The 15,687-nt window shown below is 40.0% G+C and overlaps 1 protein-coding gene across 1 annotated transcript in view; it reads right to left on the bottom strand.

The window, feature by feature from the left end:
- The window catches only part of PARD3B (par-3 family cell polarity regulator beta), a 1,123,121-nt gene that overhangs the window by 71,633 nt on the left and 1,035,801 nt on the right, over positions 1-15,687 (bottom strand). The window lies entirely within an intron of this gene.

Below are 15,687 nucleotides of genomic sequence, written 5' to 3'. Positions count from 1 at the left end.
AAACAACAATGAAATACCACTACATACCTATTAGGATGGCCACAATTAGAAATACTGACAACATCAAATGCTGACAAGGATGTGGAGCAACAGGAACTCTTACTCATTGTTTTTGGGAATTCAAAATGGTACAGCCACTTTGGAAGACGGTTTGGGGCTTTCCTGCAAAACTAGGCATTGTCTCACCACTTGATCCAGCAATCACATTCCTTGGTATTTACCCAAAGGAGCTGAAAACTTATGTCCACAAAAAAACCTGCCCATAGGTGTTTACAGCATCTTTATTTATAATTGTCAAAACTTTGAGGCAACCAAGATGTCCTTTCACAAGTAGGCACATGAATCAACTGTGCTACAACCAGACACTAGAATATTATTCAGCCTTAGAAAGAAATTAGCTACTAAGCCATGAAAAAGCATGGAAGAAACTTAAAATGCATATTATGAGGTGAAAGAAGCCAATCTGAAAAGGCTACATACTGTATAATTCCAACTACATGACATTCTAAAAGTTAGAACTATAAAGATAGCTAAAAGATCAGTAGTTGCTAGGGGTAAGGGTGGGGAGTAGGGTAGTACTAGGAAGAGCACTTAAGATTTTTAGGGCAGTAAAAATACTCTGTATGATACTATAATGATACATACATGTCATTATATGTTTGCCCAAACCCATAGAAGGAACAATACCGAGAGAGCCCTAATATAAACCACAGGCTTTGGGTGATTATGATGTGTCAGTGCAGCATCATCAGCTGTAACAGTTCTACCCCTGTGGTGGGGAATGTTGGTAATGAGGGAAGTTACGCATGTGTTGGGGTGGGAGGTTTATGAGAAATTGCTGTACCTTCTTCTCAAATTTGGTGTGAACCTGAAACTCTAAAACACTTTGTATGTATGTGTATCTATGTATATTTTATACATATATGTGTGTGTGTGTGTATAATATATATACATTACATAAAAATATGTAAATTATATATATGTGTGTGTGTGTGTGTGTGTGTGTGTGTGTATATAATGTATTTTGACATGGATGATGCCTTGCTCTGCTAGAGCCAACAAAGAGTTAAAGGGGTAGCAATGGCTTTCTCTTCTCATCCACTAAGGGAACTTATGAGATGGGTCCCTGACAAAGGACACAATGAACCTTTCTGTGCAGGACAGACGAAGCCATAGCTTCTAGGCTTCCAGTCTGTAAATCCTGTCTTTGGTATGGCCCCTTTCCCTGTCCCTTTCCCTTCTTTCTTTCTTTCCTCCTCAGTGACTTCCCAATTGCAGCTTCTTTAAGTTCCCATGTCTCCTCACCTTCTTGCCCTATCTCCTTATCAACTCAGAAAAGAATAAGACATTCTCACATGCATCTTAGCCCAGAAATTCTCATTTTTAAACTCTATCTGTAACTGTGTAAGGAAAGGCTTTGTCTCCTGGTAACTGTTCAGGCAGCATGTTAAAATGATGTGAAGTTGCCCCCTGTTGGAGTGCTAAGTCAGTGAGTCTTTACTGATTACCGTACATGCTAGAAAATGGGGGTTTTACTGCTAGAAATGACACAAACACACATTGTTGGTATAGATCTTTCTGGGATTATTCTAGAGGAGCCTTTGTCACTACAATGCATGGCGGATGCCTGTTAACAAACACATCCAGCTGCAGCCTGTAAATAACAGTGCTTACATGGGCATAGCTGGAGCAGTTCATGGCCATCTACCTGGAAATCCCTTCCTGGAACCATGATGCAATTGGTACTGGGATGACATCATGACTTGCAAATAACATTAGGTGACATGCTTTGTCTTGTTCATTGTCTGTCTGTGGTAAATTACCTTTAGGCAATCTATGAACTTTCCGCCCTTTTAATTTTATGCTTTTCACATTCCTGAAGAATGAGGTTCTCACCAGGAAGTTGCCACAAGGTTACTGGTTTACTAAACTTTGATTTCAATGTTTTTTCAAAAATGACTTTTGCTGCACACAGTATATAAAATTGTAATTGTGGTTTCTAAAATTTTGAAATAAGTGTTTTATCTTTAGGACATTTTTGCTTTTCTGTGGTGAAGTTGTCAACACCTTTTAATATACAAGAATTTCTTCTTTTTCTTCCAATATATAATTTCTTCCATATTTTCAGATACTGACATCATCTAAGTCAATTTGTTGGCACGTTTCACCCCACACCATAGAGAGACGCCACGGTATGGATTTTAAGTGCTGACAGAGGAAGAACTGTTAACTTGTCTAGTATGCAGCCTGTGCAGTTTTTTACTTCTTACACAGGGTATAAATATCCTGATATTCATATCAATGATTGATGTTTTATTAACTATAGATATTCCTGGTTAAAAAACGTTGGCTTTTTAAGAGAGTACTTTTTCCAGTTTCTTTTCCATCAATTTAATACTTGTAATGGTGATCAATGATAGAACCTCAGTTTGGAGACATCTGCATCTTTGAAATCCTTTCCTTTGGCAATAAAAACAAACAAAGCAAAATACTGTTCTAGGGATTCAGTTTAAATTCTGGGAATTATGTAGTTTTATAAATCTCTCTTTCCTTTTCATATATATTTTTCAAATCTTATGAGGTAGTTGCCATGGATGACTTCTAGTTCTCCATGTGCCATCCATTGGAACTGTGCTCTATGAGCCCAGAATTGTCACCACTCTGCCTTTCCACTCAGCCATACACCCATCCTTCCTGATCTATGAGGACAACGGAACCTCCAGCCACCCAGTTGTTCTAGCCCGGGTTTCAGAGTTATCTCTGGCACCAGTCTTTCCCTTGATGCCCACATTTAATTGGCCATCAAACAGGTTAGCTCACCTCTTTCACAGGCCTCTCTTCCCTTCCTGCCCTTCCCCATTGATATAGCTTTGTTTTGTGTCCACACCCAAATCTCATCTTGAAGTATAGCTTCCATTATGCCTGCATCTCATGGGATGGAACCTGTGGGAGGTAGTCGAATCATGTGGGTGGTTACCTCCATGCTGTTTTCATGATAGTGAGTGAGTTCTCATGAGATCTGATGGTTTTATAAGGGACTTTTCCCCTGCTTTGCTCTTCACTTCTTGCTGCTGCCATGTTAAGAAGAATGTTTTGCTTCCCCTTCCACCATGATTGTAAGTTTCCTGAGGCCTCTCTAGCCATGCTAAACTGTGACTCAATTAAACTTTTTTCCCTTAGAAATGACTCAGGCTTGGGTATGTCTTTATTAGCAGCATGAGAACAAACTAATACACCCACTTACATCCTCATTTCAGGCTCTCAGCATCTTTTGTAGGGACCACATAAATAGTTTCACAGTGTCCTTCCTGATTCTAGTCTTGTCTCTCCAATTTATTCTCCATAAAATTATCAAGGGGCTTTCTCTACAATGCAAATCTGATTACACCATTCCTTTCTTTAAATACCTTTAATGCCCTGAGGCCTTCTGGGTAGAGTCAAACTCCTTAGCATGTTGTACAAAGTGCTGCACATCTTGCCACTTCTTCACTTCAAATTCCATTTATGCATATAAAATTTTAGCACTTATTCTACTTGATTGAAATAATCTATAATTTGTCATTCCTCTACTCCCTACCCAAGATACCAGAGACTGAAAATCCCTAGAGACAAAGACTGTGTTTTATGGAAGAATACTTCCTTAGTGCCAGCTACATAGTATTATTTATGTAAAAGTTTACTGAATGAATGAATCAATAAATGAAGACTCAACTCCCTCTACCTTCATGTGCATACAACCTCAGAACATAACTCAACAGCTCAACTTCTCAAATTCCCTGTGCTCACCTGAGCAGCCCAGTTAACACAAATCATGAGTTTAGTTTCTTTCATCTGAGTCTACCTTATCTCCATCCTTTCTCTGCTCAGCTTCAGCCAGATTCCCTGTAACTTTCTTCCTATGCATAAAGTGCACTAAATCGAACTCTAATCTTCTTAAAGAGTTAATGTGCCTCCCTAAATGCCTAATTTACTACCAGAGAGTGACTTAGGCACTGGGGAGAATCTGGCTCATTATTTAATAGCCAATAAGGCCAGCTGTTTCATTTCAAGAAATTAATGGTCTTTAAAACCTTTCCATATTGTACCAACTGCTCTTCTCGATGGAGAGCCAAGTGACTTTTATTAGTAAGGTTGTTAAAATCCAAACCCTGTTCGTCCTGCTCTAGCCTTCTTCATAATACCAACAGAGTCTTCTGGGACATCTGGTTATTTTTGTTTTACTCTCCCTGTTGATTCTTTGAGATATTTTCTTTGCTGGATTTTCTTTGCTTGCTCCCTTGGAGACTGCAAAAGGTGGTCCAACAGCTGCACTCCATGGCCTGACGGCTTGACCCCTGGCCTTCTTGACTTCTTAAGTAAGAATGCCTTTCAGCATTAAGCCTAATTTGGTCAAGACAGTGAGCAGCTTGTTACTTTCAGGTTAGCTCATTCCATCTTCAGCCACCTGAAATTACTCATATATTAAAAAAAAATTCACATTCAGAGGATGTTTTATGTAACCATCTTTCACTTATTAATATCCCACCATTAGGCAAAAAGGTCAAGAAAGGGCTAGATTAGGCCACAAATCCATATTATGAGACAAAGATATAGCAGCCCTTAAATTTTTAGCCATTGATCAGTATTTTATTTGAGGACATTTGGCTGTTAAGAATAAGAATGAATAAAACACATTTGCCCTCCACCAGCAACTAATATCTCTATGCTTTTCAAATATAAACTGTTGCCAGTGGCATATGAAAAGCTATATTCCAATATCCTACATACAGCAAATGGATTATTTATCTAAATTATATATGGTGAAATGGCTATGGTTTAATATTTTACTTCCTTTGAATTTCCTGTGGTTTTATGCTGTTATAATTTACGGTGGGATCGGCATAGTACTTTTGGCTGTGATGATGCTTGTTGTCTGCTTATTCTCATGAGTGCTTCCTCTTCCTCTCTACTTTCTGGGGATGAGAACAGGATGTTATTTTTCCAAAGCTGGGAAGATAGCAGAATGTGTAAATCCTTCTTTAGGTAGCACTGGCGAACACACACATCTGGCCTCTAAAACTTAAGCAGATTCTGCATTTCACACCGCTGGTGCAATGGGCGGGGGTGAGGAGGATGAGTTTGATGCCATTCAACCTGCTTTCTGGGATTTCTGTGCTGGGAAGGTTTCGTTCTCTTTAAAAGCAGACCAAAAGGCTGCATCCAGAATGGAAATATGTATACACACTATGCTGTGTGGAGCTCAAAATTGGACCATAATAAGGTTTCTTGCTAAAAGTATTACATTCACTATGATATTGAAGACACTCTTCACACAATAAACTACTGCATGGGTGTTTTCTTCTCATAAATTTTTACAAATGAAGTAATCTCTGTGAATGCATTGCTATTCTGTTAAGAAAAATACCAGCCACATAGGAACTATAATGTAAGGATTTTTAAAAATGACGCTTTTAAGAAGGGTTTACAGTAAATCCCTTAATACAGTAAGTTTTCATTTTATTGGGTCACAAAATTCTCACTCACCCTTTTCCCCAGGAATATGTACAAAATACTATTCATAAAAATTTGGCATATAATTTCAGAGAATTTGAGGATCCCCTGAAACCAATCAGTATCAAATTAGATATGCATAGACCCCAGATTAAGAACCCCTCCTTTCATAGTTCCTTTTGGCTTAGCCAAATTGACACACATTCTCAAGTCTCCTTCCAGCAAAGCCGTATCTTTTTATCACAGAAATTAAAAAGCAACTCTCAGTGTTATAAATGGTGTCTCTGAGGAGCACACTTAAAGTTCTGATCTCCTAGATCTGAGGAACACAGGAGGGCATGCTCCAGGAGATGGGGGCGTGTGTGTCAGCTCCACGGGCTTGCCTTCTCACGCCGCAGAGGCTCCTGACAGCTGGCAGAGCATCAAGGAGAAGAGCACATACTTTGCAAGAGGAAGTACCACTTTGAGAAAAAAGCCCATTTGGATGATCTTGACTAGTCCCAGGACACTGAATGCCTGGTGCTGTATCACATTCCAAGAACCCAGGTCAAAATGCTTCAGGAGACTCAGTATCCTGACACAGGGCATAATATCAGTGAGAGCAAGATGTAAATCAAATTTACTTGATGTGTGCCAGTGAACTGCACAGGCATCTTCTATAATATTGGAAGCCATTGAGCTTGAGTGTCTAGACCACCATGTATTTTTTTACAGTTGTAACAACATCACAGTCAGTTGACATTGCTCGAAACTATATCACAAAATCACATTACTACTTAAAATGACACGTATGTTCAAGGCGTCCCTGCTGTAGAAGTGCCAAAATAAATGACATAATAAAATAATTAGAAGAAAATATGGATATTTCATGAGATAACCTTTTGCATATAAAAGCAAAAAATCGTAAGGCAAAAGATTAAAGATTTAACATTTAAAAATTATAAATTTCTATGACCATAAAGATAGCTTAAGTTAAACTAAAATAATTTTAAATATGTCAGAGTGTTACTGCTCTTAATATATGAAAGGCTCTAGGAAATCAAGAGGACAAAGATAAACACCTGGACAGAAATGACATGCCAACAGATAAGCTACAACAAACTAAAAAAAAAATGATTCTAATAAATATGAGAAAAATTAAATGTCGCCAAGAGTAAAGGAATTACAAATTAAACCAGTTTGTGATCATAATCGCTACTTTTTAACCTATTAAATTGACATAGGTTTTCAAAAATGATTTATACTCCATGCTGGTGGGGGTTTAAATTGGTACAACCTTTTTGGAGGTCAATCTGGCAATACATATCTGGAACTTTAAAAATATTCACATTCTTTGACCTGGTAATTACATGCGAGGAATTTATCCTGTAGCCTGTTTGACTTATGACACATACTTTTTGTTCTAAGAAGATGAGCCCAAGCATCTTAATATAACTGGATGTGATTGATCCTGCTTTACAGGCTTCACAGATACAACACTAGTGTCTTAGCATAAAGCCTGATGCTAATGTGAGACTGTGGAGACCACGGAAGACACATGACCAGGGCCAGAGGACACATCCCTGAATGTGCCCAAGTTTTTACTGTTCTTAATGGAGCAAAGATAGCGTGTAGAAATCCATGTAGAACTTTACTTTGCCTGTGTTTACAGCCACAATCCTAGGTAAAGTCACTGCACACACTCGAACCACTCTTGTTCATTAATGGGCATTTCTGAGTCAGACACCTCAGTACCAACTTTCATTTTCCAGAGGCTCTCCTAATCCCAGGAGTGTCCCAGAGGTGCTGCTGTATTTCAGTGATGTTCTGAGCATGGGCTTGACAGAAAATGAACTTGTCAAAGGCCTTACATCATTTTGATACATTGCATATTTGAGTGAAACAAAGAGAAGTCAGAAATACATTCCTCTAGGGTTATTCTCTTGGGTTGCTCTGCTGATGCTGTTGGTATTCATTGTGTTCCATACAAGACATGACCAATTCACAAAGCACCTATTCCAATAATAAAGGGAAGGCATCAGGATTACCTGGGGCAGCTTACTAATCTCATATGTTTTCTCTCATGAAAGGGAACCAAGACGGGGATCCACGTTGACCCTGGGCCTTCACGCTTCCTTAATTGTGGCAGCAGACTCCCCCTACACCCATCACTTCAGCAGGGCTGTCCACTACAGTCCTTATCCAAGTAGCTGTGCTTCCTGGCTTAGGGCTTTTGTCACCAGTGCACTGAACAGGAAGAAGTGCTGGGGAATTGATATCTTAGGAGCAACCCTCAACCAATGACAAACGGGACCAAAAGTTAAGTACCTCAACATTCTTGCCCCCAGGTGGGGCAAGGTGTGAGTGTCTTCCCTGCCATCTTCAGAAGACCCCAGCAGAATTGACAGTCCTCCTCCTCTCTTGTCTGCAGTGGTGATTTGCTCATTAATGTGCTCTGTACTGGGTTCTTCCCTTCCTTTCCTCATTCCGCTTCCAATGCTTGTTGGGATCACTTCCCAAATAAAATCACTTGTGCTCAAATCCCTGTCTCAGAGTCTATTTCTTGAGGGTGGGGAGAAGCCCAGCCTAAGACGCCAAAATAAGGCCTTTTTTTACTTTTGAATTTACACTAGAAAATTATGAGAATGTCTACTATTCCTTGTTATTACTATTGTTAGTGCAATAATAGTACAAGGAATTCTCTATATCCTTTATCCAAATTCATTAATGCTTTACATTTTGTCCCATTCATTATTTTTTTCCATTCTGTTCCCTTCCACTCTATCTCCCCTTTCTCGCCACACATATATACATACACATATTATTAAATATATATACTGATATTTCCTGAGCCATTTGAGAGTAAATTGGATACTTGTTCCTCTTTACCCTTTAATATTTTAGTGCATATTTCTGAACAAAGATATTCTGTTTTATAAGCTCAGTACAGATACCAAAACGGTTTCCACTGTTTCTTCTTACCCTCATGCATATGCTTCATGGAGTCAGAGCTATGCTTAGTCACAGAATGCCAGATGACATTAAGTCACCAATTCTTCTTACTTGAGAAAAACATCATTTCCAGAATGAAATTACATAGACAGTGATAGATAAGCCTTTGCTGTCAACATAAACAGTGAAGACACGTCACAGCCACAGAAGGATGCCCAGGTTTTTGCAGTCTGCACTGTCAACCTGCCTTTATTTGTACTTTCTGAGCATGAGACTCTGTGGTTTATTACATCGTCACCCTTGATATGTACTGGGGTCTTTCGCTCCGTTTTCATGAATACACATTTGTCTAATATCCTGGATCAGCCACTGCAATTCCCATCCATGTTGAGACATCTCTAGAGCACATTTCAGTGGTCTTCTTCTGGAAGTCTAAAGGGTACCTCAAATCTAACATATCCCAAAGCTTAATCATGGTCTCTCCCTCTCCCCAACCTAGTCTTCTCTTTGCCTTCTGTCCTGGGGAGTGGGACCAGCACCCATGCTGCTGTGTGTGGATCCATTCTTAACACCTGGCTTCACTTACCCTTGAAACGCCCACATGCAATCCCCATCATCAAGGTTCATCAGCTCTTTCCACTTTTCTCCAGTTCTGCTATAATCACCATCACCCTTGTACACACTATCAACATCTGTCCCTGGAACGACAGCAAAAAGCTCTGGCTAGTCTGCTTTCCCTCCAGCATCCCTACAGACGATTCTCTACCTTGCAGCTAGAAAAACATTCTGGATCAAAAATTCAGAAGCCACATCGTCTTTCTGCTCAAAACCCAGCAAAAGTTTCTAGTCTTTGAGTAAGTTTAGATGTCCTTCACTTGACCACTCATGGTCTGACTACTACCTCCCTTTCCTGTTCAACCTCCACAGTCCTTGTTCCAGTCACACAGCTTTCTTTTAGTCTCTGTTCATTACATGTTCTCCTATACAAGGACTCTGCACATGCTGTTCTCTTTCTGGAATATTTCTTATTTATGGTCTCAAACCTCCTTCAGATCATAACTCATGTCTCCCTCCCTTCTTGATCTGGTACAATTTCCCATTCTGTTTTCTTGACTCACATATCTCTCCTTTTTTTGTAATGGGTAGAGTTGCAATTTTATGTTTTCTTTGTGACTGCTTAATCACTATCTTCTCCACTAGATTATAAACTTCACAGGACAGAAACTGTGTCTGTGGGGCTTATCATGGTATCCTCAGGGCCTACAGAGTGTATTGCACTTAGTAGATGAGGAATAAATAGTTGATAAACACAAGAATAAGGAGAGTAGATGACTTTCCTAGCCCAAATGTTTAGGCTGATAAAGTTGCGCACATTGCTCTGACTGAACTGTTTTACTTGTGTAATTAGGTAAGAAAGAAGTAACCAGAAACAGGGCAAACCGAGGAATTCAAGTTGTTGACAACATGGTGATATGAGTGACTTGTCTATAACCAACCCACAGACGGCGGTCATCACATTATCTTGGCCACGTTACAAACAGCACATCCAGAAATCACTCATAGAAAACACTGGCTAGAAAGTCTGTCTTATACATGGACCTGATTTTGATGTTGGACAAAGCTGTAAAAGGGTGTCTGTTGCACATTTAACATAAATTGTCAAAGGCACCGACATATCAATGGAAAGTGACCAAGAAGCCTGGTACCAACTCCATCCTGATTTTACATGATGTTTCCAGGAAAAAAACTTCCCTGTGGCAAATGCCTTTTCAAAGTAGCTCAACATGCTTATTTTCCATCTTAAACCTCTGCTATAACAATTACAGCTCTTTCCAGTGCCTTGTAAAACCTGGGCTGTCAGACACTATCATTTCTGGTAATGGATCTGTGTTTGCCTCAGCCGCATATAAGCAGTTAGTGGGCAGAAGTATCATCTGAGCAGTCACCAACCTGTCTTCACTTTCAAGCAATGACCAAGTTGAAAGGGTACTAATGATGCCCCAGAGCGTACTGTTGGTGAAGAAAAGGCCAGTGAGAATTGCCAGGTTCCTACCTATTTAACATGTCATTCCATGTTTGGCCATAAGGGTCAGTTCTGATTGCAGAGTGGGGCAACCCTCTATTGAGACAGGCCCTGGCCATTTCAGTCTAGGCTTAATTAAAGACTTGGAATAGAGGCAGGAACATGTTCTGGAGGCTACTGTTTTTGTACCAACCCCTCTCACATTTGTACCACAAATGTTTGCCTTTGCTGGAAATAATGGAGCTGGACCAAGGTGTTTCCTGGCACAATGACTGAGGTCGTGGGGCTTGTGTCACATGAGATCCAGGGCACAGATGGGCTCGAGTGGCACCACCATGGTAACTGACTGCCAAAGCTCTCTTCTCTGGACTTGAAGCAGCAGTCAGCAGAAGAAATGCTTCTGCAGTTGTCTGGCATTTGCGTTTCAGCCATGTACCCTAAGGATGTGCCAGAACTACACTGTGAAAGAACCAACAATAGTTTCCTGGCTACAAAAATTGCTGAAGTGGAACCAACGGGTTTATATGTATATATATTTAACTCACTAGCATAACACAGAGGCAGTCTTTAAGAAAAAAAGCACCATTTGAAAAATATTTTGGCTGGAAGGAAGTGGGTGTTTAAATTTGTTAAGGGGAGTTCTGTGGTTCAGTGGTTGCTGTTCTTAGTCACTCTGAATGCCTATTAAAGGTTTATTCATTGAAATGCTCATTTTAGTATGTACCGCAGTGATTTAGGGTGGGATCAGAGCAGTGAGGGCTGCCTTGGGAAAGGATGGTCATGTGATGTGTCTCTCCTACCTGTTTACAACCAGCCTAGTACCAAACACCTTGATGCAGTAGAATGCCCAGAGATTTCAGAGGTGGAAAGTACTGAGCTGACTCCAAAACCTGCCACTTGCTCTGCCTGCAATCTTAGCCACACCTCTTTGCATCTCCCAGCCTCAGTTTCTTCATACATAAAATAGGGATGATAATGTTTCTATCAGGATTGTTACAGGAAATAAATGAGATGACATATTTAAAGTACTCGCCAGAGTTCTTGGAGCATAATATGGGCTCAACAAATGTGAACTCCTTCCCCTTGCCCTGTTCTGAGTGCTCTGTGGAGGAGTGGAATGGAGTGCAATCTAGGGGCTGGGGACCTGGTCCACACACATGGCCTATGCAGCCCTGGGGGGCACCACTCACATTTCTATTGATGTTCCCAACAGGGACAGAATAATTGTAAGGAAAAGGCAGCTATCTTGTTTCTACTTTGGGAAAACTTATCATAGTAATACAAGAATAAAAACTGTGTGATTCAAAAATGCTTTTCTTTATTTCTCATAAATTCCCTACTATTTTCTTGTATTTTATTACTTTTTTAAAAAAACCTGTAGGTTTTGACATTTTCTATTTTGCCTGGAACTTTAAAGGATGTTCACAATGAACACGGGCTATTAGTCATATGGTCTATAATATCTCCCATCTCATGAACGCACATTACTTATGAAAAAAGTTGATGTAAGTATTCCAACCTCTCCTTAACTTGCCAATGTTAGTTGTTTGGGTTTAAGTGAAATTAAACAGGCCTTGGAAACCAGAGAGTCCTGGGTTTGAATTCTGATTCTGATTCTGTGACTTTGAGGATGAATTTTTTCTTTTATTAAAGGAGCATCATATGACTCCTACCCAGCTGGACGGTGAGGGTGAAATGAGACAGGGCAGGCAAAACACACAGACATAGCAGGCATGCAATGCGTTTTACAACCCCTGCCTTGCCTTAATTGTTCTTAGCTTTATTTTCTTTTTAAATACAATTAACTAGTTTAGGAATAAACAGGACATCTGAAACAATTTGCATGCAGATCTTGGTATATAAAAATGGAAAATAAACCTAGAGATTTTACTGTTAATTATTCCTGTTGAATAATATCATGTGTTCATGCATTTGGCGAAGCACTAACTTTTTATCCAAGATGCTTATGTGTTTCAGTGATATAATGCCATTTTAAATAATCATAAAGCACAGGCCTCACAAACATGCAAATCAGATGTTATAATAAATTAATACACTTCGTTTATTCATAGTGTCTCTGCCTATAGTAGGTTGATACTAGGATCCATATATGCAGCAAACCCAGGAACCTGAATCAAGGGACAGTGCAAATGGCTGGAGTCATAGACAAGACAGGAGGAGGTAGCTACAGAGTGACAGGGTGCATCATGCAAAATGGTGCAGCACTGTCAAGAAAATCACCACCATCATTCCAGAGCAATGAGCATTTGGAGGCAGATGGTGGAATGGCAATAAGATAGGAAAACATCAAGAACTACCAAAGATTATGAGAAATGAGATATAGAGCAATACTCTAAGCAGATGTCTAGGCACAAAACAGCCTTCTTTTCTTTTGGCTGGAGAAGTAGGAAATAAATGCTAAAACTCCCTTTAATATGTGCAGCAGGGAAAACATGCAAGTCAGCTTACCAAGCTTAATAGATTTCATGTCCAAGGTAATGTTGGATTTGGCAATCTTGAAAGAGCAGGCACATACTCTTCCTCTCGAAAGAGTACTTAGCCAACAAATGTGTAGCAGTGTGGAATTTTCCATGGAAAATGAGAGAAAAAGTAAAAACCTATACAGTTTAATGTATGTGGTTCATCAAGATTCAGTTACGACTACTTTGGGGACATCACTACTGTAATGGGTCTTAACATGTTTTAAATCAGTAATATTCTAACCAAACTCATAATGGAGGCCTTCGACTGAATAATTAATATCAAATATTCTAACTGGAATCAAGGATATATTGGCTACAAGGAAATGATGAAAAGTTTGATTAAAATGGACTTTTATCTGAGGAACTGACATAAAAATGATATGGCAGTAGCATTAACCCCCTGATCTCAGCTGTTTGGCATCTTAAAGTGATATTACATGCTAGGGCTTTCTGCATTTTCAGGCAGGAAGTTTGAGTTGACAATGGAGACATCTTAATCTCTCAAGGAATTAAGTTGCTGCTAATTCATCATTTTGTCCTCGGCATTAAGACTGAGGTAGTATCGGGGTTGTTCAAACAGGCAGCTGATTCTACTGGGAAGAGGAAGTAGAGACTATATTTTCAGCATAGGGAATCTTAGGAAAAAGGATGACAGAGCTTAATTTGGTGTGATAAAAGAGCTTCACTGGTCTTCAAAGGCAGTAAACCCCATCATATGCAGATGCGAAAGATATAATCTAGATAAGTTCTTCAGGTCATCTTAGTATTCCTGCAAAGTCAGAGCAGCAATTTAGGGACAAACACTGCAAGGTGGCTTTTCACAGTGAGGAAGACTTCAGATACGGTTGCACCACCAGGAAAGTGTCAAAGCCACTGGCCATTATTCATGTGTCTATTAATAAATGAAGTGTGACAGCCTCAAACTCTGGTAGAACATTCCAACCACCGGCATGACTGCAGGGAGCAGTACATGTATTATATGCTCATGAAGCATCTTATTTGACAAGCTGGCCTTGTCACACAGAGAAGTACTCAGCTGGGCAGCATGGAGACTTTGTCAACTTTTACAGACCCAGAGGGTAAAACCTCTGCCCGCACCCAGACAAGCACTCACACAGCTACATACTTAATGTTTTGATTGCTCAACTTTTCATTGAACTCACTGGATTACTACCTAGGTTCGCTTCAGCCAAAGCCCAGTACTATACTGCTAGAAATTGGCAGAATTTGAATGTCACCACCAGTGGTTTAGTGGGTGCAATAGAATAATGCAACGCCAACAAAGGAAAACTCAATAGCGGTGACTGAAGCAGAAGTTCACTGGAGGAGAGAACAAGAGAAATCTGAGAGGGAGAGCATCTTTAAAAAGTGAGGTAAATGACAGAAAAGGATGTCAAGGACACCTAGACAAAATACTTTTGGGATGACCAAAGATAGCAGACAGCATGCTTGTTGCAAGTTTCAAAGTTAGCCGTGCACTGTGATTAGATCTCCCTGATGGGCATAAGCAGACAAGTAGACTGAGGGCAGTACAATGAACCAACTGAAACGTTCGAGTGGAAGCATGCTCTTATGGCGTATTTCTTCTGATATGAACACAGTCGTACCTAATGCAAAAACACCAGGAATGTATTTAGAAAGCAAATTTCTTACGTGTTCCTAGGAAGCAAGCATTCGCTGTTTGCTCCTTCTAAAGTTGCTCTTTCTATCCAAACTCAGCTCTAGTATATTGCTTTCTATCGCACAGCCAAGTTGAAAGCTGCTTGAGACCTTTTTTTTTCCCCTCCCAAGTAACTTACGTAATATGGCTTAGAGCAATATTGGGGACTGGAGGCGAATGTGGCCCGAGCAGGCCTTTGTCCCTCATCAGCCTCAGGAGAGGGAGTCTTTCTCTCCACAGGAGCGCTCAGGCAGCACCCCACCAGGAAATTTATTGTCATCTTTTTTCTTCTGGGGATATATTATTCTTAGTCTTCAAGAACTAAAGTACCAATTTGCAGACACTGTTTTTTCAACTCTCAGGAGCGTTCTAACAAAACAGTATCCTCTTTTTGGTAGGCAAAGTATATTGCTTAATGTTCATCTAGCAATTACACATTAAACTGTTCATATTTCAAACAAAGGACCCAAGGGAATGGAAAAAAGAATTGATTTTATGACAGCATTACAGAGACGGTTGAAAGGCATTACTTAACCTGTATATTAGGAATGTTCTGTGTCATATACAAAGATGAGGAAGACACAGTCCCTGTCCTCAAAGGCACTTATATTTTAGTGAGAAATACAAACAGGTGAGCAAATAATTTAAGGGAATATGATAGGTGTAGAGTATAGATCTAACTCTGAGCTTCATAACATTAGCCAAAGTGGTTAAAATGAAAATACTCACAGCCTGACTGTTTGGGTTCAAATCCCAGCTCTGCCACATTTTAGCTGTTGAACTTGGGCAAGTTTATTTAACCTCTCTCTCCGTCTGTGACCTTCCCTATGAAATGGGGATAATTAACAGGTTGCTGCTGAGTCACAGGGTTGCTGTGAGCATTGTCAGTCAGTAGATGCAAAGCATTTAGAACTGTGCCTTGTACATAGTAAGTGGTCACTAAGGATGAACTATTTACAAGTCTGGGCCAGGAGCAGTGTAATCCCAGCACTTTGGGAGGTGGAGTTGGGCAGATCACTTGAGGTCAGGAGTTCGAGACCAGCCTGGCCAACATGGTGAAACCCCATCTCTACTAAAAACACAAGCCGGGTGTGGTGGTG

Source organism: Cebus imitator, unplaced genomic scaffold (assembly GCF_001604975.1).
Source record: "Cebus imitator isolate Cc_AM_T3 unplaced genomic scaffold, Cebus_imitator-1.0 Scaffold101, whole genome shotgun sequence".
NCBI lineage: Eukaryota > Metazoa > Chordata > Mammalia > Primates > Cebidae > Cebus > Cebus imitator.
The sequence above is the reverse complement of the archived record's forward strand: the minus strand, read 5'-3'. Positions and strand labels throughout refer to the sequence as shown.